This window comes from Hemiscyllium ocellatum, chromosome 1 (assembly GCF_020745735.1).
Source record: "Hemiscyllium ocellatum isolate sHemOce1 chromosome 1, sHemOce1.pat.X.cur, whole genome shotgun sequence".
Lineage (NCBI taxonomy): Eukaryota > Metazoa > Chordata > Chondrichthyes > Orectolobiformes > Hemiscylliidae > Hemiscyllium > Hemiscyllium ocellatum.
The window spans coordinates 70,171,329-70,194,564 of NC_083401.1; positions in this window are offsets into that span (position 1 = coordinate 70,171,329).

Here is a 23,236-nt window from a genome sequence, read left to right on the forward strand (position 1 = left end):
GGTGGGAATCTTAGAAAGTTTAGCGGCACAGTTTGGTGACCACTTCACTATAACAGCTCTGTAGCTGGCCAAGAAAGAAACATGCCAGACTGCTGTTCTTGGAGGTCTGGCAGAGACCAGACACCTGCTCAGTCTCAGGCAGAAGAGGACTTTGTGTTATTAGCAGGCAGAGACTTTTATCAGAACGCCCAGGCTGGAACAGAAGCAGCAGTCTGATGTGGAATACAATGGTTCGTAATACTTTGAAACTGCAGCAGTGCAGCTAGTCATGTGATCGTCGGGCTACCTCCAAGGACAGGTTGGTGGCTGCCATGGAGAGCCAGGCTCACCACACACACGTGAACACACCCAGACACACACACACAGACACAGACACAGACACACACACACACAGACAGACAGACAGACAGACACACACATAGAAACACACACACACAACATGCACAGACATACATACAAATATTGAGAGACACACACACACGCACAGACAGACAGACACATGCACACAGGCATATATGCAGATACACAGACACACACAGATACCCATACACATGCACAGACGCACACTCACACATATGCACACACAAACACACACTGATACACACACGCACACACACACAGACACACACACACGCAAACACATAGACACACATAGACACACAGAGTATATGTGCACATAAACACCTAGACACACAAGGACACACACATACAGACACACACATATACACACACACATAGACACACACACACATATACACACACACAGCTACAAAGAGACACATACATACACAGAGAGACACACAGACAGACACACATGCAGATACATAGAGACCCCCACACACAGACACACGCGCACTCGCACATGCGCACACCCACATACACATTCTTTATTCACATGCTGCCCCGCCGACTGGTCCTCAGGGCCGAAGACATGGTGGCATGTCTTCTACGTGTTCTCTGCGTGGGCGGCAGAGAACAAGAACCTCATGGGCACTCTAGGTGCCCCTTCCTCACACAGAGACAGGGCAGTACTGGAAGGAACCTAATCAAAGGAGGAGCCACACATTGTCCCCTCAGTGGTCTCCTTCCAGGATATTGAGGCCAAGCCCTACACCTCCACGCTCCATGTTCACACCAATGGGGATTTATATGGCTCTGGCATGTTTGACTGAACCATACAAATGCCGCTAGGGTCACTCAACCAAATCCACAAGGCCTTTGGGCTCCAATGCCTCCACCTTAGCTGTGGAACCTTGGGGTACACTAAACCATAGCTGCAGGTAATATTGCAGGTGACAAGACACTCTCTGTACTTTTGCACTTTGTCTGATGAATGACACTTCTTTCACCTTACTTCTGGTTATTGTTGCTGTCTGTAGCAGAATCTTATATCTTCTAGTAATGTCATCTCTTGCCCTTCTAAACTCCATTGAGTACAAGCCCAGCTCACTCAAACAACAACCAGAGGTTTCGTTGCAACTGTAGACAAACATGTACAAATGGTGAAGCTGCTCCTTTACTGCAGGCATTGGATCAAGAAGAGACAACTTCACCACCATTGCAAAGTGTAGAATGACTAACTGTATCAGAGGCCCTCTGTTCTCCAGCAACACAAATGGATCAGCAGCAACAATTATCAAGGAATTTGCACTCGTCATAGGAAACTGAATATCACCCCAGGAATGATGAGTTACCAGAAGATCAGACATGACAACATGCACACATACCATTAGGATAACTGCAGAACTTAGTTTTCACCCCTCATGTTGTCCTCATTACCTAGGAAAGGATAGATCTATCAGCTGGGGATTGCAGCTATGGTTCAAGTAATTGATTTCAGGGAAATGGCCTTGCTCGATAAGGTGAGAGTGAGGAGTATGGGCCTGTGCTATCTACATTGCAGACAAGACAGAGACAATCTCTGTGAGTAATGAAGAGGAAATGACCACCTCTGCAGCATGCAGGAAGGAAAAACATGTCCTTTGGCTTGAATTGTATAGCCAAGTGAACCATTTTTAAATAAGAAGTAGATTATTAGCAACTTTATTAATTCATGTGATTTTGCAAAAAAAATGGTGCTAAAGAGAAGAAAGAATCAAGTTTATTTTGTGAATATAGCCAGCAGGGTGGCGAACGTAGTGGCTGCAACTGTATATGTGATACACTTGGATTTTCAAAAGGTTTGGAAGGACTATCTATCTTAAGAGAGCTGGTTGAGCACATTGGGCCTGTGCACATTGGAAATTAAGAGAATGAGAAGTGACCTCATTGATGGCTGAGACAGATTTTTAATCAGGAAGGCAATCAAGGATTATAGGGAAGAGGCAGGAAATTGGAATTTAGATTGATCAGATCAGCCATGATGTCATTGAATGATGGATCAGACTCGATGGGCTGAATGGCCTATATCTGATGGACTTATGAAAAGTCACCGATTTCCACTCCTCAGCAAATTCTTTCCTTCACCAGGTTACATCCGAGATAACCCAAAAAATGCTCTAAGAGACATGCCATTCTTTAACTAATGAGAAAAAAATATTTTGCTCTTAAAAAGCTAGTTTGCACTGATGCTGTGTTCAGTCTCAAAGGTTTGAGCACCCATTGTGAATCTAGGACTATTGTTCAAAATGTAAATGTCCTTACAGCTGTAAATCTGAACTAGTTCATCTTTTAACAGGCATCAACACAGACTGATCGTTTCCATCATTGTTCCAACTTGTTACTAATCCCTACCTGAAACTTCATCATTTTTGGCCATTTATGTACATCAGAAAAGTTGGACTGACAGATGAGAAGTTTTCTATCAAAGGAAGGCCTGTGGAAAATGCATTAAATGGAATCTGATACAAATCCTGTGGAAATGTATGAACAAAAACACTGTGGATTAAGATTAGATGACTTTTTCAGTTCCATGTAATGTAATGTATAGTTATGTAGTAACGCTGAGCAATTTTATTCCAGTTAAGAAATCACCAATGTAACCAGTGTCTTTTGTTCACAAGTGCGTGCAGAAAGGTAACAATGATGAATATACATTTATGAGTATTTAAAAGTAATAACTTGAGAAGGCTTCTTAGGACAGTCTGGTAAACAGACCAAATAGATCAAAGCTTAAATCACTTAACTTTGACACAGCTGTCATAAATGTGATGAAGGGCTTTTGCCCGAAACGTTGATTTTCCTGCTCCTTGGATGCTGCCTGATCTGCTGTGCTTTTCCAGCACCACTCTAATCTAAAAACTGTCATAAATGTTATCCCAGCACAGCAGGCATCAATGTTTCTTTTTGGTGCCAATTGGAAAATATGGAAAGATGAGATAAGTGCTGTCACGCTGGGTTCACCTACTTATTTTTGAAATGATCCACAAAAGTCACGGAACAACTAAGGTATCCTGGTTAATGCAGATAATTTTTAAGATCAAACTGTTGATTGGAATTTGGTATTCAATCAAGAATTATTCATTTTAAAGTAAGTTCCTTTGGGAATTCCTTTGATTGGTCACTGCAGGTTCAGTGAACTATTAATGGGCCCTCAGATAAATTCTTAAGTAGGATTATGAAAGTACAATGGTTAGAAATGTAAGGCTGAGTCGTACATGTTTTTGGTTAAGTGAGAGCTGAGTTGAGCTTTTTGGAAAGATTCTCACCTGCAAATTGTCTTGCCATATTTTACCAAAAACACCTCATTATCTATCTACCCATCATTATGGTGTCTCTTAATTTGATTTTAGCCGTATTGTAACACACACCATTTCTAGAATAATTCACCTCCCAACCAGATATTCACTGGAAGACCAGCATCCCTGGCACTCAGGCCACTGGCATTCTGAAGTGCCCTCCTTGGTCAAGGGTGAATCAAAGGAGTTGGAGAAGCAGAGTGTGGTACTCCAATTCTCCAACAGGGGCCTGGCAGTCCTGGTCCAGTCTGCCTGGAAGACCAGCCTAAGCAGGCCACAACATCAGATGCTTGAAACCTGGTCCGAGGTTGCCATCTGGGTCGATGTAGTCTCAAACGTGCAGATGAATGTTAAAGAGTTCTGTAAGAAGGTCAATGACCTTCTCTGATCAACTAGGGTAACTGCCATACTCTTCTCTCTGCTACTTCACACTCACTCTATCACCTGAACATTTCCCCTCTCTCATTTACTCTGAGCTTTTCAAGGCATTAACCATTCACGTTCTCTGAGCTGCATATTCCCTTACCCAGGACAGATCACCACATTCCCATCGCCTGTACCAGCACTAGGAACTGCATCACTCACATTCATCTCACTCAATCCCTCCTTTTCACTCATTCCAGGAAAAGATAGCCAAGAACAGGATAAAAAAGGACGTGTATGGAAGGAGCAGTACCTGACTATTGATACTTAGTTTTACGAGGAGGGGATCTTGTCCCTCATCAGGGGATGATCAGGACTGTACCTGCGGGAATGCTCAAACAGCCACGTCCCACCAATCATACAAATACCACAATTCATTGCCTGATGTCAGTGTCATTCATTGTAAACCACTCCTAACCACTGGCTGCAAGGCAGTGCGTCTCTTTTTTGTTTTGTAGTCACCATTAACATTTCCCCATCTCCACAGTGAAACACAATGTAGGAGCAACTTACTGCAGAAATCTGTACTGAAGACAAAAAAATGCTCTGGGTCACAGTGAGTCAGCCAGCATCCATGATAGAAGTAGATCTGGCTGTCCAGAAGCTGTCTCGTTGAGCTCTAATGACGAAAGTACTGAAACCTAACAGGTAGCATCAGCAAGGCTGTCTCCTGCACACTCACCAACCAGATAGTGACATCTCAGGGGGAACACAAGCTTTAGAATGTGTTGGAAGACAATCTAGTGAGCACCTCACTGTGATAGCTCTGCAGGTCCCTGACACTCACCTGATCAGCTCTGGGCAGGAAAGGAGCATGTGGTGTCAGCAAAGGGTCCATGTGTACAGGGACGAGCAGAAGCAACAGACAGACATCTGGGATACAATGGTCGTCATCACTCAGAAGCTGCAGGAGAGCAGAGGGCCATGTGATTTTTTGTTGTTGTCTCCTTTCCAGGTTCTGTTTTATTTTGATGTTACCACAATATAATTTTTTTAAGCAAATGCTCAGTAACTACTGTGAATTAATTCTTTATTTCATATCCTTGTTTCACATCACTGTCTCATTTCTAAGCAATTTCTTAAAATAAGGATTTTCACCACAGAATCTCTCTCAAAGCAAATCAGAAGGCTGACATTGTCAGACTGATGTAGGAACTTTGCAGATTCAACCATGTCATTGTTTACTAGCAAATTCATGTGTCAAACTGGAAAGGTGACTGATGAACAAGTGAAGAATATAAATACAGGCATGTTCCACTTAAAATCTTCCACTAAACTCATACTGCAAACTTTTCAGATATGCTGAAAGAGTGAAGTGCCTGTTACTTTCACAAAGAAACTCAAATTAAAAAAGCATTGCAATTTACTCAGACAGAATCAAAGAAATGTTTAATAACATGAATTACTCTTTCTTTAAAGTGTATTAAAGAGTTAAAACCTTATAAGAATTCTAATATTGGTGTCAAATGACAATGACATGCTAAGTTACTGTTACACAATCAGTCCCATTTATTGCCCTAAAGAAACTATCGTAAACGTGTATTAAATGTATTCATCTAAACATTTGCAACTCAGTTTCTTACTTGAAGCTTAATTGAATATATCTGCAGAGCTGATAGGATTTCATTGGACATAAAATTCTTATGTAATGAGAGATTTCTGAGCTCAGGAACAATTTGTCTAATACAATTTTATCAGCTTCAATTACATTTCATGTAGAAAATGCAGATAAATGTATGTGTTTGTCCCATAGATACATTAAAAGAATCTACAGCATTCGGAGAAATTCACATTCTAAACCTGTCTTCAATGATTTGTAATTCCACTTTTGTTTCTTGAACTCTCAACTTTCTATCAAGCCGATGTTAACTCAATATTAAAGCCAGATCTGAGAAGGACTTTCAGTCTCTAAACTCCAAGATTAGATGCAAGAAAATTTTACTATTGAAGAGGAAATTCTTCCTTTTGCTGAATACTTCAATTTCTAATTTTTCGTCGCTCTGGAAAAAAAACATGCAGATTTTGGGGAAACATGCAATCTGGCTTCCAGTTTTCATTTTTGTTGTCACATTTTAAACATTATTTTATCAATTTTTGTTAATTATCTTTGAAGACTTTTTCTTTCTCTTTGTTAATATGTTTGCATTGAATATAAAGGAATTGAATAGAATAGCTAATTTGAACTAACTGAAATTCATACAAGTCCATAGCACAATAGGTAATGCTGAAAGAAAGGGACCTTGACCAAAAAGCTTTGACAACAGAAACAGCTGTTGGAATTGATAACATCATAAAGTATCTCAGTCATGGATCTTTGATGGTTAGCAAATCGCATTTAACTCAGAGGTGTGGTTTGCTTTGGAGATATCCCAAGTGCTGTATTTAATATTTGAATTAGGACAAACCAGGGAAATCAGCAGGAGTCACAATGATTGGTTGCCTGTGCCAATATTCTTTAATCATATCTGCAAGGTTTGGCACAATGCCTGGCAAGGATCTGGGGTATTGGCTCCATAAACTCTGACTCAGCACAGATTCAGGTGCCGATTTATGCCAATTATTGGAAGAACATCTGTGACCACTTGCACTCTTGGAATAGTATTGCCAAGGGTAGTAAAGGTCACTTCCTGCCTTGCGTTATTCTGACATTAGGTGTAGTGCTCTACTGTTCTCCAGCAAAGATCCCCTAAGATGGCAAACAGATCAGTCCTCTCCACTCTTTCTTCATGCAGTTCAGCTCTACTTTCTATTACCCGGAGGCTTCAGTTCTGTGCTACTCTATCATTTGTTTATAGATTTTATTTCCTGCCTCCGCATTTATGAGCATTCAATATATCAAATTCATTAAGGCCCTGATTTTGTTATTTTGTAATACTACAAATAGCAGTATTGGCAAGGATTATGATGTACAACAACATTTTATACGAGTCTCTCCCTGAGATAAGGAACTACAGTCCAAGATATTACGATATTCGTGCAATGAAAACATTGAAAAAGCTTTATTGCAAGAACTGCCAGAGATATTGGAGGTAAAATTGACACTATATTGTCTGTGTTAAAGATACTATATAAACGTAGGGTGTCATTGTTGATATTCCATGGGAACACAATTTTCAGTGTTTTATTTTAGAAATGGATTATGTTGAATGAACATAATAGATAAACAAAAACTAAGATTGGTGGAAATGCTCAGCAGGCTTGGCAGCATCCGTGGAGAGAAAGTACTTGGTTAATATTTGGGATCCAGTGAACTTTCTTCAGAACTGATTGTAGCTACAAAAACATTGTTATACCTGGATATGCTAAAATTGAGGTGATGGGATGGGAGAGAGGAGTAAACATTAGGTGTAGATAAAACCCAGAGAGAGAGAGAGAGAGAGAATAACAATTGTGCAGACATAGGAACAGATAAAGATCAGCTTGGGAGAATGAATAGATGCTAATGGGAACCATTGGTGGTTGACAATGGATTTTTTTGTGGTAGCAGCCCATGTGATGACAAGGCCTGAGGTTGTGTGAGAGTTAGGGTAAGGACACAGAAAAATGTGCTCAGATCCTAAAATGATTAAACTTAATATTGAATATGGAAGGCTGCAGAGTCCCCAAATGGGAAATATTACTCTTCCAACTTGTGGTGAGCTTCATTGGAGAATTGCAATAAGCCTAGAACAGAGATGTTGGTCAGGGAACATGGTGGCGTGTTGAAGTGACAGGCAGAATGTGGGTGTTCTGCAAAGCCATTGCTCAGTCTGTGTGTCATCTCTTCAATGTAGAATAGACCAAGTATGAGCAGTGAGTACAATAGAGTAGATTGAATGAAGTTCAGGAAAATTGCTGCTTCATCTGGAAAGTGTGTTTACGGCTTTAGACGGTGAGGAGGGAGGAAGTAAATGGGCAGGTGTTACACCTTCTGCAATTGCAGGCAAAGGTGCCGTGGGGCTGTGAGGGCTGGTGGGAGTGGAGGAGGAATGGACCATGGTGTCCTGGAAGGAAGAGTCTCTGTTGAAGGCTGACAAGGGAGGGGAGGGGAAAATGTGCGAGGTGTTGGCATCCAGCTGGAGGTGGCGGAAATGGCTGTTAAGGATCTGTTGGATGTGGATGTTTGTGGGATGGTAAGTGAGGACCAGGAGGAGCATATCGCTGTTTTGGGAGGAAAAGGAAGAGGTGAGGGCCAAAGTGTGGGAGATGGGCCAAACACAACTGAGGGTGCTGTCAATAATGGTGGGGAATCCTTGTTTAGGAAAAAGGTGAACATTTTGGAGGATCTCTAGAAGGTGGCATTCTGGGAACAGATGCAATAAAGATGAAGAAATTAAGATGAAGATGTTGTGGAAGGGAGGGGAGGGGTCTGTGATGGATCAGGTGAAGGTAAGAGTGTGGTAGATATTATGGGTGAAATTGATAGTTTTCCAATTTTTAAAACTGTTTTTCCAATTCTGGACAAGAGAGGGAAGCAGCACCAATGATGTCATCAATACACTAGGGAAAGACTTGTGGGTGGGAGCCTGAGTAGGACTGTAACATGGAGTGTTCCACATACCCATGAAGTGACAGGCATCATTGGGGTCAATGCGAGTATCCATGGCCACACCTCAGATTTGAAGAAAGTGTAAGGAATTAATATAGAAGTTGTTGAGAATGAGGATGAGCTCACCCAGGCAGCGGAGCGTAGATGGGGACAGGTCAGGCCTTTTTTGCAGAAGGAAGCAGAAAGTTCGCAGACCATGTACTGGTGGCACATTCATGGTAAAGAGAAGGCAGTTGGAGCCTGCAATTCTGAAACTGACGTAAAGTGTCAGAGGAACTTGCGGTGTAAGTGGGAAGGGATTGGGCAAGGGGAGAAAAAAAGTTGAGGTAGGAAAAAATGAGTTCTGTGGGGCAGAAGCAAGCTGAAACATTGGGTGTGCCCAGGGAGTCCTGTTTGTAGATTTTGGGAAGGAGGTAGAAGCGAGCTGTGCAGGGCTGGGGAATTATCAGCTTGGAAGCAATAGTAGGGGAGATCACCAAAAACAATGAGGTCAGTGACTATTGTGGACACAATAGCCTGGTGTTACATGGTGGGGTCATGGTTCAGGGAGAGATAGGAGGAAGTGGCTGAGAGCTGGTGTTCAGTCTCTGCGATATGGTACGCCAGACTACAACAGCATCACCCTTATAGACTGGCTTGTCTCTAAAGTGAGGGTTGGATATAAGCACATGGAGTGCAATCAGTTCAGGGGAAGATCAGTTGGAATGAATTGAGGGGGGGGGGGGAGTGTGGGGGGTGTGGGTGTTGACAGTTCTCAATGAACAGGTCAAGTATAGGTAAAAGGCCATAGGAGGTGACCATGGTTGAGGGAGAGTGTTGGAGCTAGGCGAAGGCCCCTGTGGGACAGGGAGAGAACTCTTGTCCAAAGGAGTGGGCACGGAGGCGAGGACAATGGAAGAAGAGTTCAACGTCATGTCATCCCCAAAATTCATTAAAGTGGGGATGCAAAGGGATAAATTTGAGACCTTTGTTGAGTACAGAATGTTCAGCATCAGAGAGTGGAAGGTAATAAGGGATAGTAACTAGGTGACAGAAGGGGAGGTTAGGAGTGGGGATGGAGTCAGAGGGAAGGGAAGGGAAGGAAAGTTCCAGGGGATGTGGGCATCTTCTGAGCGGATGTATCTTGTGCTTCTTAATACCTGAAAGGAAAAGGAAAAGTTTCTTGTTAGAATGTCAAATGAGTCAGAAGGTGAAGTGGAACTGGGCAGCAGTGCAGCCCTGAGCCATCGTGAAGCAATGCTGTTGGATAGAGAGGTCGAGAGTGTGCATATGGAGACCCATGGCACTGAGTTTGGATCTGGGAATGGGATGATATTAGCTGTTTGAGGAATGTTGTACATCATGGAGATGCCTGCGATCCTGGGTGGATTCAAAACATGAAGGATGGAGTTGGAATCCACATGAAGCTGAGCCAGAGGGAGTCACTGTGGAATGTGATATGGATGTGGAAATGAGTTTTGGCAAATAAGTTGTCAAACATCAGCAGTTAATGACAGTGAATGAGGAAAGGATTCAAAATGAAATCGTGCCAGTGAGAGGAGCAGACCTTCTTCAAGATGGGCATACTTGGAAGAGATATTACAGTGAGTTAAACATTAAACAAAAAAGCAAAAGAAATGAGATGCTGAAAATCAGAATCAAAAACAAATTGCTGGAAAATCTCAGCAGAATATAATACATGATTTTTCTGATTTGAATTTCTGCGCATACTTTTCCTCTTCTGAAGTGATGACCCATAATAACTGTAAGATGATAACTGCGACGTCGAGACTATTCATGCTGTGTGAGGTTGACATAGAGTGTTGGAGTGTCCTTGGACCATAGAGGCTTCACAACTGAACATAGTTCTGACTTTACATGGCATTATCAAACAAATTTCCTGCATTTCTTAATGGGAACCAGGAAAACAAAAGTCTCACTGATTTTACCTTATTCATAGTTGTGCTGAGCCTGACCCCACTTTGTGATCTTCACTGAGTCTAGCAACTCCATATAATTAATGGATTCATTCTGAGTCCTACCTGATCTGAATGGCTAAGAAACATTCAAAAGTTGAAACTGAAAATTGGCGATTCTGCACCAAATATAAATTGTTGCAAGGACTTATCTTAGCCTAAAGAAACATCAATGATTTGAGTGACCAAGCATAACAGCAAGCAAAGGGGGAAACTGAAAATTACAGCGCCTTTATTTGTTAGCATTCTGAAGTTCATTTTACATTTTCTAGTGCTGAAAGTATTTGCTTTTTATAAATATTTAATCAAAAATGTTGACATGATGTGAACACTGACAAATGCAGTTAACATTTAAGATGAATGTGTGTGGAGTTCAGTGAGATGCAACATTCAGAATAGCTTTCCACAACTTGCCAAAGCTCTGTGTTTAGTTTGTAATTTTTCAGTGTTTTTTTATCAGATGCCTTTTTGTCTCTGGTACTCAAACAAATATTTGCATTATTTTGAATTGTTTACTGGAGTTTTAAATTCAGAGCATATCTTCAGTGTAATCTACAGAAATGCGAGAAATATTTAACATATCAGACAGCATCTGTGAGGAGAGAAACGTGGTTTTTCTCTCTCTCCACTGTCAAAAACACCCAAGCCTTGCACTGGCTGAGGGACTAATCAGAGAGTTGTTGTCAAGCTGTTGACTTTCAGCATCCATGACTGTTCACGGTTACACAAACAAATCAGCAAATTGTGCATGGCCGAATCTGACTCTGCATCCACACTGGGGCCACGGCATCGCTCCACCACTAAGTAACTGTGTAAAACCAATCATTTCCAGCAAATTGCTTTTACAAGTTCAGCAATTCCTTCACCCATCCTTGGATTCAAAACCTTTATCCAGTCCTTTTCGCATTAAGTCCAGAATAAAACAAAAATTAAAAATTAAAAGATGTGATCTTTACATACTTCCATTCTTATTAGGTATGAAACATCATTTCATAAATGTACTTCATCACAACACATGTGACACACAAACAAAAAGACACATGGCTTACATCATTCACCTTTCCACTTCCCTACCCCTTGCATGACCTTGTACACTCATTCAGCATTTCCTAGAGCCTTTAACATGTATCATTTTACACTCAGGACAAAACATCTGTCATCACATTACCTTTTCCAGAATTGTGATTAATCAAATGGTTGGAAGTACAGACTCAATCTAAATATTCTCACATTTTGAGTTTTAAACATTTTAATGAATGTCAGTGGATTATGGTTTGTGTGTGCTAACATTTATTATTTACCTGCTGGATGTAGACCAGCTGAAGAGCTGATAATAATGCCAAAGTGCCTTGTTCCGTGTTACAGTACAACCAGTTTCATTTCTGAGAGAAGTGCCCCACTGCCTTCTCTCATCCTGACTCTTCATCCACTTCGTCGCCCACACGATTGCACCTACCCCATGTTAACAGCATCAATTGCCATTTTAAAAGGTCTGGCAAAATCAAGAGGGGCCACCATCAGTTTTTTTTTATTAGGATTACCTTCAGCTTCTCAAAGGCTTCCTGGCATTTTACTGACCGTACGACTCATATAATTCCTTAACATATTTGTTAAAGATACAGCTTTGTGCTGAAATTATGCACAAATTTCTAGTGAAACCCATGCTTTCCTGAAAACCTCATGATTTCCTATTTAGTTTTAGGATCATAGAATTCTATTAAAGCCTTCACTTTTGCTATACTTGGCAACAGCTTGTCCTTTCCAGAACACATGTCCTTGGTAACTTTTTACTTTTGCAAATTCACTTTTGTCTAAACTCATTACTAAGTTAGCCAACTGTAATTGCTCAAACAGATCTTACATGCTCATTCAATCTGTTACTATATGTTATAGCATGGTCTAATGTGATCATGGTCGAATTCCAGAAGGCTTTGAGAAGGTACCACATATGAGCCTGCTAAATAAGAAAAGAGCCATGGTGTTAGGGGCAAACACTGGCATGCATAGAGGATTGACTCATTGGTAGAAGGCAGAAAATAAGAATAAATATTTCCAGGATAGTTTGCAGTGACTAGTGGAGTCTGCAGGGGTCCACAGGGGTCAATGTTGCAATCATAACTCTTCATATGATACATTAACAATCTGGACAAGGGAACTGAGGGCATTGTTGCTAAGTTTGCAGATGATACAAAGAAAGGTGGAGGGATGGGTAGTATTGAGGAAGTAGGGAGGCTGCAGAAGGACTTGGACAGACTAGGAGAGTGGGCAAAGAAGTGGCAGATTGAATACATTGTGGATAAGCATGAGGTTGTGCACTTTGGTAGGAAGAATAGAGGTGTAGATTGTTTTCTAAATGGGGAAAAGCTTCAGAAGTCTGAAGTACAAAGGGACTGAGTAGTCCTAGTACAGGATTCTCTTAAGCTTAACATACAGGTATTTAGGAAGGCAAATGCAATGTTCATATTCATTTCAAGTGGGTGAGAACACAAGGGTAGGGACTTACTGCTGAGGTCACATAAGGCTGCAGTCAGAATGCATTTGGAATATTGTGAGTAGTTTTTGGCACAGTACCTACGGAAGGATGTGCTGGCATTGGAAGAAATCCAGAGCAGGTTTGCAAGAATGATCCCGAGGGTGAAAGGCTCAACATATGGGCAGCAGTAGAGGACTCTGGATCTGTACTTGATGAAGTTTAGAAAGATGAGGAGGATCTGATTACAGAACACTGAGAGACTCGGATAGAGTGGACATGCCGAGAATGTTTCCACTGCTAGGACAGACTAGGACCCAAGGGCACACTGTCAGAGTGAAGAGGCAACATTTAGAATTGAGATGAGGAGGGATTTCTTCAGCCACACTCATTGGCTCAAATCGCCTTATTCTGTACCTATTTTTTATGGTTTTATGGAACAAGCCACAGTCAATCGAACTGATGCAGTATTCATATTTGAATTTGCAATGAATCAATTATCTTGGTTGCAATTACCTTTCTATAATGTGTACAGAATCTTGTTGAGACATGTGATTCAGGAACTAACATTACAAGTTTTGTAAAAACAGTGTTGACTGGATTTAATGAAGCAGTTTTCCGTGCTGGAATTGAATCTCTATTTCTATCTGAGCTTGTTTTTTCTGAGCTCAACTAATCAACATGTTGGTTTATCATTTCAGACTCTGCTATGCCTAGCTGATGTAGTGCATCCAGGTGCATCTGCACAGATCACCTTGCATTTCCTAAGTATTCATACAGGATCCTCTTTCTGTGCTCCTATAAATGTGAGAATACAGCATCTCACTGTCCCAGTATCTCTGCTGGCCAGTGGAATTCGAGGAGGTTCACTTTCAGAACTGCCAACCCCTCCTGCTACCTCACTCTGATTATTTCTGAAATCTCCCACTTTTACCAGCTGCCAGACTCCTGCCTCCTTATACGTTTTTCGGCAATACCATTTCAACATGTTTATGGTTCTTTTGGTGATCAAAGGTATCTAAAAGATAAGTCACTTAACCTAGCCTCCTAATTAACTTGTATGGACCATTAAAATTATGCTTTCAGAGGTTCACCTGACAAAGACAACAATGCCAAGAGAGTGAGAATCATAGAGATCTACAGCACAGAAAAAGGCCCTTCAGCCCATCTAGTCTGCAACAATTAAAAACTAAAATTCTACTCCCATTTTCTAGAATTTGTTGTGTCTTGGTATCACAAGTTTACATCTAAATACTTCACCCTCCACTTGAAACATTCGACTTGCTGCGTATATATCAGTTGTTCACGTTCACTGTAAAACCTTTAAATGCTCTTGTGCTACTGTCCACTCTCCCATGAGTCTTTCTGGAAATGTGGACATGTAATCCAACCCTGAGGATTCACCTTTGTGTTTTAAGAATTTCTCCTTAATCTACTTTACTGGATCGCTAGTCTCATGGCCTTAGGTCAATTCAAATGGATGAAAACCAATTGATTCATTTGGAGAAGCTCCGGGCAGCAAATGGTAAGAAATCTCATTCTTTGTTTCAGTCCTGCGGCTATTCATTGCATGTTGCTTCAGTCATGCTTTTGAGAATCTGAAGGTATTCTTCCAAAGGTTCCCATGTCTTCTAAGGATATGTGTTTAACTTCAATTATTTTGTACACAAACTGCTGATGATGTCCTGGAAAATTTTAGACACAATTTTAATTGATTATCCTTAAAGAGTTTTAAAAAACTGCTTTGACTTTTCTACTATACCCCTAGCTGTAATTGTCCTTAAAGTCATAGCTTCTGGGATTGGTTGTCATGTCCATATTGGCAAGGAACTGAAGTAGTGCAGTCAATCATGCAACCATCTGGGTGCCTCCATGATCAGATTGGCAGCTGCCATGGTAAGCCAGGTCCAGCACCCCAGAGTCTGCTGGAGAGGCACATGGACCTGCATTGCATTGCTGCAGCCATTGGTCCTCAGGGTTGAAGGCATGGTAACAGTATGATGGGGATCTTGGAATGCTCTCCAAGTGCTTCTTCCTCATTAGGAGACAGGGTAATGTCAGGGTACCTGCAGCCAGAGGTGGAATCATAATCAGCCCCCTTAGCTGTTGCCTGCCTAAAACTCGAGCGATGGCAGACCATTCCGCTTCCACCTTACCTGTCAGTGCAAGAAACCCTCCCAAAAGGTAGGTGACCTTTGTAAAGAAAATCCCAAACAAATTAGGTCCCAACATTATATGACTTTTACAGCATGATCTGAGAGGCCATATCAGACCATGATTTTTAATTTTTTAATCATCATTAAATGATTGGGTTGCTTTGTAGTGTGCAATTTATAGAACAATAGCATCTGATTTATGTTATTTATTCAGGATTTCATGTAGCAAATGACAGCTAGTAATTATCAAATAAGTTCACATTTTACATTTATCATTATACAATGTACAATATACAAATTGCACAGCACAGACTCATTCATTTTCTCCTTCCATTGATGGCAACCTGTTTGACTTTGGATATTATGACAAGCCCAGCTCTTTCCTCATCTGATGTTCACACAAATGTTACTTATGATTATGATCATGGGTCCTCCCAAGTCCAAGTTCATTGAGGACAATCATTATATCTCACCACTGCACACCATCCTAGCATTAACCAAACACCATATTTACCTCCTGAGTTCTTGAGGATAATGAAATACTCTCAATCGTAGAAAGATGGTTTGTGAAAAATCAAGCCAGACATTTACTGCAGCAAATTTTAAGAGAATACATTTACTCTTTGCCTTTTATGTGACAAGTTAATATTGTTTATAACTTTTCAACATGGAGAAATCATTCCTCCAAATAATAAGAATTGAATTTAACTTGTATATGCTATGTTCCCATCCCAACCTAGTCCATCAAAATGCTGTAACCTGGAAATAATCTTGTTGTTTATTACTAAGCAAAGATGATAGCAGTGCTTTAGACATATCCTGGAAATACCAGACGGGTACAGCAGTCATTTGTGAGCAATCAGCAAAGGGCTGCCAAAATAAACAGTGTTTACTTCTGTCACATTCCCTCAGCTGAACATATGAACAGCATCTTCAGCCAAACATGCAGCATGGAATCAAACCTATCTGACTGAGTGAGCATTCTTTTACAATCAGCTATCGTTCACCACACCCTGACCTTTTTTGCTTTTTAGATTGAGTTGAACATTGCATGCTTTTAATAAAGAAGAAGAAAAAAATTACCAGAGCATGAATTCAACTCAGAAAAATTTGGTATAGGTGTGAAAACATAGTTTGGAGCAGGGTGTTTTTGTTTGTTAGTTTGAGTACTATGGCTGAACCCTTCTGTAAACCATCAGCCTTTGCATTCTAGGGATGGTCACAAATTAATAGGGAGACATATTGTCTATAAAACTTAAAACACAGAAACCAAATAGCCACAAACACTGTTAATGACTTTCTTAGCAGCTTGGAGTGAAGGGGAGTGCAATATATCCTCCTTCAAGTATTTAAGGGATTGTTTGATCACAGCAAACCCAGTTCATGAAAACAACCAAATGGTTTAGATCATTTCAGACTATAAACCTTTTTGTTACATCAATGAGACCATTCTGTAAATCTTCCTGTCAAATAGAACTTAGCACCAATTGAAACATGATACAATTGAAATTGGGATTGGATGTCTCGAGTCACATTTATAGGAATCTTTGACTCAAATACTCATTAAATTAATGACTACTTTCTCAACTCCTTTCACAATCATTAAGCTTTCCTTGTGTTTTAAATGATGTCATTTCTAGGAATAATAACATTTCCCATCCCTTTGCATCACACCAACACTTTCACACTATTCTCAAACAGAACAGAAGCAGGATTCCCTCCTTAAGATCGGAGCCTCATTGTCAGCAATTCAAGTTTCAAAGTATGGTTCAGACAGTTAAACATAAAGCATTTGGAGGATGAGGGTTAAAATTCTCGAGAATGAATTGTGTTATTTTTAGGTAAATGGAAGGAGCTGTACATCTGAGCTGTACAGACGGTCAGCTTATTTGTACATCTGTTGGAGTCCTGCACCAGGAATTTCCTTGCAGCTTTTCCAGCTCTATTTCTGCTACAAATGTGATCAGTCTTCTTGGAAAGTACCAGAAAAGGTTTGGTGAGGTATGGAGGGAAATTAACAAGAAGTTAAATGAGTGAGTGAATTGCTGTTATTTCCTCAACACTTCCCCTGTTCCACTACTATAACCTCAGCTTAAACCCAGTTTATGCTAGTAAACCTGGTTTCTGTCAAACTTCTGCCAATGTTAGAGGAAAAGTTATTGTTGTAATCAGTTGAAATTATAGATGCAATGGAATATTATGCTAAGTGTACATTGGGTATTTATCACTCAATTTTCTTTCTTTGTGCTGAAAAAGCCACAATTTATTTAAGCCTTGAACTCATCAGGACAACTCCCAAAAACACCAACGTAAAGGGAAAACAGCTTTGAGACCATGTGAGAGAAGAATGTTGATCATTTGGCAAGTGATTGGTCAAGGCTTTGCTATGGAGCATGCATCAGTTAATGATGACTGATAGTTAACTGCCAAGCTTCGTTTAAGGCATCGGCCTCAGAAATGAACTAGCAAGTGGTATTTTGTTCAGTTGAAACAAGCACATATTCTTTTAGTCTGCAAACACAGGACCTTGTGTATTAATAAATGCAGCTTCTAATATAAACAGTACACCACACAACGAACACGGCTGACAATAGATGCTAGGGAGGTCAGGCTGCACTGATCTGCTTTGCACCTACCTTCAACCTCACACTTCCACAAATCTGCAAACCAAAGTGGTCAGGCTCAACATTGACATAGCATTACTGCTTGAGTAGCTTTTTTCAGATGAGGAAGAAGGTATTAGATAAGCTTGACTATAGTGTTGGACATTTCATTTGAAGCACCAAAATCTTTAAGCATCATGATGGGAGGATTAAAAGGGATCATATTACCCCAGTTGTGAGAGATTGTAGAGCTCTGAGGTACAAAGGGTCTTTCAGTGTGCAAATCACAAAAGGATTGTATGTAGACACAGCAAATAATTAGGAAAACAAATAGGATGTTATTATTAATTGCAATGAGAATTCAATTTAAAAAAAGTAGGAGATTATGCTTCAGGTACACAGAGCATTGGTCAGATCATATCTGGAGTTCTATGGGTATTCTTGTTTCAGAAAGGAGGCATATGCCTTGGAGACAGTTCAGAGAAGTTAACTAATCTAAAACCCAGAATGACCAAGTTGTTTTATGAGGAAAGGTTGGGCAGGCTACACTTCTATCTGCTCGAGTCTGAAGAGAATGAGGTGATCTTTTTAAAACATATAAGATATTAAAGAGATTTGACCAACTGGTATGTTTCCTTTGGTGTTCTGAAGTGGGGTCAATGGACCTGAAATGTTAAGTCTGTTTTTCTCTCCACAGATGCTGCCAGACTGCTGAGTTTCTCCAGCAATTTCTGTTTCTGTTTTTGTGTGGATGTTTTCTCTGATGGGAGAATCTAGACCTAAAGTCATTGTTTAAAGACAAGGGGGATTCATTTAAGCCAGAAATAAAGGTAATTTGTTTTCTGTCAGAGGGTTATGAGTCATTAAAACCCTTCCACTAAAAACAGTAAAATCTTTGAATATTTTAAGGCAGAGATAGATTTGTGAGAAACAAGAGTGTGAGTGGCCTTCATGGGGACACAGGAGCATGGAGTTGAAGTTAAAATCAAATCAGCCATGATCTTGTTAAATAGTGAGCAAGGGACGGACTGTCTATTTCAGATCCTAAATCTTATGTAAGTTTGTATACTTTCTATGAGGTAAAAACAATGACTGCAGATGCTGGAAACCAGATTCTGATCAGTGGTGCTGGAAGAGCACAGCAGTTCAGGCAGCATCCAATGAGCAGCGCTCGCTGGATGCTGCCTGAACTGCTGTGCTCTTCCAGCACCACAGATCCAGAATGTATACTTTCTATGGCAATACATGAAAGAAGGTGCGTGAGGATACTTTCAGCTCCTAAATTCATTCACTGAAATAGTGCTTATTAAAGAAACTGTTCTCAACAGCATTTGTGTGTCCTATGCAAGTTGATGAGCAGGTTTGTGCTGTACCAGCTCAATTACATTGAAGAGGGGCCTGTGCTATTTTTTGTGGCTGGCCTAATTTTGCAAATTTCCTCTGCTCGTTTGCAAAAAAAAGTAGGAAATCTGACAGGGCATCTCAACACTAGGAACAGGAGAAGGTTATTCAAGAGAGAAACAAGAGACTCACAGAATCTCCTATCCATGGATGTAAAGGGAAATTCAAATAACATCCCTCTAAATGAGGGAGAGACAAGTCAATGAAGACTGCACTATAATCTCTTGTGATTATAAAAATAATGAGAAGCTGGCAAATGCCTGGTCAACACCAAGCCACCCTCTACAGATTACATCCAAAACAAAAGATATATTTTGTTATTTTTCTTTGAAGAATACAAGGGAACAGGGTTTAAAACATCAGTTTCAACTCCATTGGAGTGTATCAGTGGGACTGAATTTTCTTCAGTTTAAATATTAGCATGATTTAAATGTCACAGTTGAATGACTATCCATTAGTTACTCCTGTGTTGCACGTGAAGATGTTTCTTCAGTCCATGTATAGCAAAAATTGGAGAAGGAATTAGAACTACACAAGGACTCGCTGTCTCACCCTCAATGGTGGAATTCAATCATTGTCAAAAAGATTCAGAATTTCAAACAATCTGCATAGCTATGGATTGTGAAAACAACTGTTCAACCTCATTGCTGCTGGTAATTATAGAACAGTCTACATCTCAGAAAAAGGTCGTTTGGCTCATTGCATGTGCACTGATAAAAACAACCAACTAACTATTCTAATCCCATTTTTCAGCACCTGGCCTTGATTGCATTAGCATTGCAACTGCACATCTAAATACTTTTTAAATGTAATAAGGGTTTGTGCCTGTACCACCTTTATAGGCAGTGAGCTCCGGATTCCCATCACTCCAGGTGAAAAAAGTTTTCTTCACATTTCCTCTAAAACTTCTTTCCCCCATTGGACACAGACTTCCTTTTCATTTTATTTCATAGAATTCCTACAATGTAGAAGCCGATCATTCAGCTCATTGAGTCCACACTGACCCTCTGAAGAGCATCCCATCCAGACCCATGCCCCTACCCTATCCCTATGTTTCCAATGACTAATTCACCTAGTCTACACATGCCTGGATATTACGGGCAATTAAACATGGCTAATCCATCTAGCCTGCACATCTTTGGACTGTGGGATGAAACCAGTGCGCCTGGAGGAAACCCACGCAGACACAGGGAGAATGTGCAAACTGCACACAGAAAGTTACCCAAGGCTGGAATTGAACCCAGGTCCCGAGTGCTATGAGGCAGTAGTGCTAACCACTGAGCCACCTTGACCATCATCCTCTGCTTCCTGCCACTCAGCCAATTCTGGATCCAATTAGTCAAATTCTCTTGGATCCCATGGGCTCTTGCCTTCACTATCAATCTCCCATGCAGGACCTGATTCTCTGCTCCTTTCAAACTTTTCATTGACTGGTCAGTCTTTTCTAAGCTTTTGTTTTTGTGTGGATATGTGCTGTGTTAGTATTTCATCTCAGGTGTAGTAACTCACTGGGGATGAGTGAGGCACAGTGTTGACTCAGGCTGTGTCATTATGTGACTGGTTAGAGCCAATGCTCGAATGCCAACACATATCCAAGTGCACAGTGACCTTGCAAAGATGGTGTTGGTACAGAGTATGCTGGTCTTTTTACTGCTGACTGCTGAGGTGGCGAGTTATTCTGAAAACAGCGCATGGTAAAATGGGGTTGGAATCAGACATGAATGACACCATGATGTGGTGTCAATAGTTAATGAGATAAGTTTCATAAAATTCAGTGGCTTACCATGAAAATCATCAAAAGAAACTTGATGCAACTCACACTTAGCCAAAAAAAGTCAAGATTCAACTTTCCGTATTTTTCTTATGAATCATAAGAGATAGCGACGGTCACTTGGCCATTTAAAGCTGCTCTACAGCTACAGTCAACAAGACCGTTGCTGATCTTTTATTTCAGCTACACCTTCCTGTACTATCCTGATATCCTTCATGTTGTGAGGCTTCAGACAGGAGGCCTTGAACATTGGCAAATATTCATTGTAAATAATTTGTTGTTCTAACTGATGTTTGTGAAGTTTCATTGCCGGTGGAATTAAGAATCTCTCATGAATAATTTACACGTATGCTTAAATTTCCTATTGCCTTTAATTCCATTTGTAATTTAAAAATTATTAAAATTAAAGCATTCACAGTTCTCTAGTGTGGACAATTCTAAATGTTTGACCCATTTGAGTTAAAAAGAACTTCCTTTATCTGAGTGTGAAATGGCCAAGCCTTTATTCTGGGACTGTAACCTTGTGTTCTAGTTTCTGCAGCAAGGGTAAATATGTGGTTAGTGTCCACCCACTCAGTCCACTCAGAAGTTCATATGGTTCAATCACTTCAGATACTTCTAAATCCCAGGAGAAATAGGCCAAATCTCCTCAATTTCTCCTTTTTGTTCAATCTCCTTATCTCAGGAGCTAGTCTAATGAGCCCAGTTCAACTCCCTCTTGGTTGTGTATGTCTTTCCTTAAGAAAGAAGACCAAAAAAGCATACAATGTTCCAGCTATTGTATTGTGCCCTGTATAACTGTAGTAATGACTCTTTGTTCTTATGCTCCAATACCTTTGAACAACATGCTGTTTTCCTTCCTAATTTGCTGCAACTTTATGATGAATTTGTATGATTTATGTTCAGGGACATTTTCTGAATGTAAACGTTTTCTTGTCTGCCATTACAAAAATAATCTTTTTAAAATGTAATTTTGACTAAAATGAATAACATACTTTTCCACATCATTTTAAGATAATCTCAATTTTCTATACAAGGGAATACAAGTCAGATTTCTGAACCTTTCATGATGATTCCACCTTCTCGGTATGATTGTGTGGTTTTGGTGAACCCATGTTGCTCCCTCTCACAGACTAGCATACGCTTCCTGACGTTTGGTGACCAAAAACTAAATGCAGTCCTGCAGAAATGAAGCCTTGTATAATTGAAATATCATTTCCTCCTTTTTGCATGCTCAGCCTAGAAGGAGCTGGAAGCAGGAATGGTCAGCATTACCGCACGTACATTAACTGATATGATAGATTTAACATCTTGTTTGCTGGTTTCCTGGGAGGATATGACAAAGCTGTGCCCAGGCCCACAGGCAACATATGACCATACAAATTTGGAGCAATAGTAGGTAATTGAGCCTCATCATTTCTTTCATTTGATGAGAAAATGAGATCAGAGTTCATCTGATTGCAGGCTCGACTCTCCTGTATGCCCCCATGCCTATGCCTATTGCTCATTTAGTTCACTTAATACATAGAACATAGAACAGTATAGCACAGTGCAGGCCCTTCAGCCCCTGCTGTTGTGCCAGCCTTTTATCCTACTCTAAGATCAGATTAACCTACATACCCTTCATTGTACTACCTTCCATGTGCTTATCCAAGAATCGCTTAAATGTTCCTAATGTATCTGACGCGACTACCACTGCTGACACGCACCAACCACTCTGTATACCTTCCTCTAATTACTTTAAAATTATGTCACCTCGTGATAGACATTTTCACCAGAGGAAAAAAAATCTCTGACTATCCACTCTATCTGTGCCTCTTATCATCTCACACACCTCGATCTAGGCACCTCTATCCTTCTTCGCTCCAATGAGAAAAGCCCTAGCTCCCTCAATCTTTCTGTATAAGACATGCCCTCCAGTCCAGGCAGCATCCTGGTAAATCTCCTCTGCAGCATCTCAAAAGCTTCCACGTCCTTCCTAGAGCGAGGCAACCAGAACTGAACATAATATTCCAAATGTGGTCTAACCAGGTCCCTATAAAGCTGCAACATAACCTTGCAGATCTTAAACTCAATGACCCTGCTAATGAAAGCCAACGCACTATACACCTGCTTAACAACCCTATCAACTTAGGTGGCAATTTTGAGGCATCTATGGACATGGACCCCAAGATCCCCTTGTTCCTCCACACTGCCAAGAATCCTGCCTTTAACCTTGTACTCTGCATTCCAAGTCGACCTTCCAAAGTAAA